This window comes from Zingiber officinale, chromosome 1A, assembly GCF_018446385.1.
Source record: "Zingiber officinale cultivar Zhangliang chromosome 1A, Zo_v1.1, whole genome shotgun sequence".
In the NCBI taxonomy this organism is placed as follows: domain Eukaryota; kingdom Viridiplantae; phylum Streptophyta; class Magnoliopsida; order Zingiberales; family Zingiberaceae; genus Zingiber; species Zingiber officinale.
The window spans coordinates 112,100,011-112,104,484 of record NC_055987.1 but is presented as its reverse complement, the minus strand read 5'-3'; positions in this window follow the sequence as shown (position 1 = coordinate 112,104,484).

Here is a 4,474-nt window from a genome sequence, read left to right as displayed (position 1 = left end):
TACATATTCCTATATTGTCATATTGTGGTTCTACTTTCATGTCTGTCCAAGCCTTGTGTATTTTCTTTCCTAATTCTCCTGAAAGTTTACTAAATAGTCTTTCTCCTAACTTGGGGTTACAGTAATTTCCTGATATTGCTGTTAAAGCAAGGAAGTCATTGCAAAAAGGTTTAATCCAATTCCAATTAAAAAGTTGTAATTGTTCTAAATCTCTCATAACTTCTTTTTGTCTAATATCTAATCCTGTATTAGCATCTCTTGCTATAAAAAGTCTATGGATAGTATAATAGAAATTAAGTATATTATTACCTTGTGAAGCAATCCTAGTTATTTCTTCAGGATGAGTAGTTTATAAGATTCCCATGCTGCTCTAGCTACATCACCTAAATAGTTTTCTCCTACTCTTATCATAACGTCACCAAATTCTATGTCTAATTCGTGTTTTGCCTGGTAGTCTCTTTTGACAGAGACTATCCAGTGCTCTAAATAGGTGTCATACATTTGTGGGTCATCATATTCTCCTCTATTAAGTAGGACTGAATTCTTTCCAAAATATGTAATTTATGGTGGTCTTCTTTTCCCTATAGTTCTTAATAGAAGATTATTATTGGTATAAGGATGAATTTGTGTTCTTGGAGGAAGTCTTTCTCCATAATCCATTGTTCTCATGGAACTTTCTGGGTATCTTACCTGTAAAGGTTGTGGTGTATTGGTAGCACTAGATTTTGCAGGATTCATTAAAGCAACGTTTGAAAAGTAGTCTTTCTTTTTGGCTATAATATTATGGTCCTCATCAAAATATAACATCCAATCTTCATCTAGCTTATGATGTAATATGTCAAAAGTTTCTAATTCTGTAAGATCTTCTTGTGTAAAATAATTAGGTATTTCGAATGGAAGGTAGACGTATTCATTTAAATCCTCATAAAATAGGAAGTTGTCTTTTTCATTCTTTGAGTGTGTACTGATATCTATATTCATTAGATTTAAAGTAGGTTGGTTATTTTCCTGACTGTCTTCTTGGGAAGTTGAGGGTTTGTAATTATGAAATCTTACTATTGATTTACCATGTCTATCTTTATAGATTATGGATTCTCTTGGTTGTAGTGTATGTGGGGTAATATTTAGATCTAGGTTAAGATTCCACTCTAATCCAGCAAGTAAGTCAGACGAAAAGTCTTTGGGTTTTTTGACATAAATTCCCCTTATTGTGAGGGTTTTTTATTATATTATTAATTTGTACTTTGAAACTGTTGTTTATGTTAGTCATTGTTTTTCCAAGAAAGATTATGTCTATTTGAATATTATGTTTCTGAAAATTGCTATATCCCCTAGCTTGAACAGAAATTTTAAAATAGTCAATAAAGTCTAGAATGATCATATTAAAATTGGGACAAAAATACGTAATTCCTAGATTACTATTCATATCTATTTCTATAAGTCCAATAATCGCTTTATCATTGTCAGAGAACCTTGAGTCATATAGTACTAAAAAGACTTTAGCTCCTATGCTTTTTCGAGTAATTCCCCTTAGGCCAAACACAATAAGTCCTAAGTGAATATAGTTATGTTTTCTTTGTAAGAGTAGTCTAGCTAATTCTTCATTCATAAGGGTAAATCTTTCTTCTCCTCCATCTGGTAGGTGCAATGGTTGGGTTCTATGATGTCTATAAAGTGAAGTGGAAAAGGATAACAACCCTTGATGATATAATCTTTTTGAGTTTAATATATTTAATTTTTCATTAGAGAAGGTGTCTAAGTTTTGGTCTATATCTATAAGTTCTTCTAATTGATAGGTAGCTTGTGTGCTTGTAGATTTTCTGGATATCATAGAGAGATTCTTTTGAGGTCTTAGTGTATGTGATGAACTAGAAAAACTTTCAACTTGTGTTTTTGTTTGTAGAGCCATTAGAAGATGAATCTTGTAATTTTAGGAATTTATACGTCGTAGGTGAGTGTTTAGTTATAGTTTTTCCTAGGGAAAGTTTACCAAGATCTTTATTTATATTTTCTAATGTTTGCTTTAGATCCTATGTCTGAGTGTTTTTATGTATGTGGTTTATATATATATATATATATATATATATATATATATATATATATAGTATTATCTTATTTATCACCTGTGTCTACTATTTAGGCAGAATGTCGTCGCCTATTGTTACTAATAAAATAAACGAAATGGAAGAAAGGAGAGAAAGTGAGGAAGAAAGCGATGTAGAAACTACTTTCGAAAGGAAGGAGACTAAACAGGAACAAGCGGGATCCACCAAAAAAAACCCTTCCCTTTATTGGGAAGAAAAGGAGGATCCAGACAAAATAGATCAAACGGAAGAGATCCGAGTGGAAAAAATGTATCCTTTTGAAAAATCTCTTGTAACTTTTCTTTTCAATTATAAGCGGTGGAATCGTCCATCACGGTATATACAAAATAATCGACTTGCATGTTCTATACGAAATGAAATGTCACAATATTTTTTTTATACATGTTTAAGTGATGGAAAACAAACAATATCTTTTACATATCCACCTAGTTTATTGATTTTTTCAAAAATGATAAAACGTAAAATTTCTTTGTACATGACAGAAAAATTTATCCATGAAGACCTATATAATTATTAGGTTTCTACCAATGAGCAAAAAAAAGTACGCTACTTGTTTCATGGCTTTAATTTGAGCTGCGGATCCTACTCTAGAAACAGAAATACCGACATTAATAGTAGGTCGAATTCCGGCATTGAATAGATCGGTGGATAAGAATATTTGTCCATCTGTAATGGAAATTAAATTAGTAGGAATATAAGCTGAACGTCTCCAGATTGAGTCTCAACTATCGGTAAAGCAATCATACTTCCTTCACCTAGACTAGAACTTGATTTAGTGGCTCTTTCCAAAAGTCGTGAATGCAAATAAAAAACATCTCCTGGATAAGCTTCACGACTAGGAGGTCATCTTAATAGAAGAGACATTTGGCGATAAGCATGTGCTTGTTTGGAGAGATCATCATAAATTATTAAAGTATGCCGTTCACGATATATAAAATATTCAGCCAGAGCCGGACGTGAAGATGGATATGGACAAAACAACAAGTATTGTTAGCCAAGGAAAATTATTCGTGATAAAGACAAGATACGTTTTTGACCACAAAAGCCCGTACTTAATAAAATATATTATTCTATTCTGAATACGAGCTTTTGTCGTGTGTGTGTGTATATATATATATATATATATATAACGTCAGTTGCAACTAAGTGCTATTACAAGGTAATTGTTATACTTGTAAGATATGCGAATTTATTTTTAGGGTTATGGTGGAATAACCTTATGAAAATTTTAGGAAATTTTAGAAATTTTTCTAGAATTTTTTGGAGGTCGTATAACTAGTTTTGCGGGGATAGGAGGGGAGGTCTGTTTAGGGATACGCGTGAGAGAGTCTCATTGAGGAGGTACTTAGGGTTTATTTCCCTTAAAACTAACCCTAAGTTCCTTATTAATAGGCTTCATTCCTCACTCGAACCCTAAAAACCCGACCCGACCCTTTTCCTTTCTTCTTTTCTCTCGCACGAACACCCGACGCAAACTCTGCGAGTTCTCCACTGCGATCGCGACTGAGATCGGCGATCTCCTCTTCTCTCGGTGGCGCCGGCGAGGAGCGAACCTTGGAGCGTTAAGAAGAAGAGGTTAGTTACAACCCAACCCTTCTTCCCGACCTTTCCCTTCTCTGATCTCGGTGAACAACGACATCAGATCTCGATCTAGGGATTTTGCTTGCTGGCGGAAGGGGATCGAGGGCATCAAGCGTTGGATCTGGCCAGCATTGACCAGTCGGGTGAGGTAACGACCACTGCTCATCTTATCGATCTCTTCTTTGTTCGTCGGCAAGTACAGATCGAGCTCTAGCTGTGATTCCTAGAGGTAAGCGGTTGGTTTTGGTCTTGAAATCGATCCTCTGATCTTCTTTCTGATTTTGATTCGGGTAGGTTTTGGTTGTGAATTAGGGTTTCCGATCTCTTCTCTGTTCGTTAGCAAGAACAAGACCGAGCCCTAATCGGGATATTGGAGGTAAGGGGTTGGTTTCTATCTTGAATTTGGGTTCTGATCCTCCTTCTGGTATTGATTCGAGTGGTTTTGATTCTGAGAACAGAGGTGCTGTGGTGATTCCGGCCACCACAGATTGTTTGGATTGGTTCCTCCACCGGAGTTGTGATCATCTCCGGCGATAGAAGAAGCAGAGGTAAGGACATCAGCTTATTATTGTTGTTAACAGATTGTTTGATGATTTCTTGTTGCTCTTTCTGCTTGAACCGGTTGGTGAGGATACAACGAGTAGTCTCTGTTGTAGGGAATTGGTAACTGTCAGCAGAATTCTTGAGAGGGCTGTGGGTTTTGGATTCACTGCTACTTTGCAAGGTAAGTGTAGTCCAGTGAAGGTATTTCTGTTGAACCCTTTTTGTACGTGGTTAAATTGGGTTTG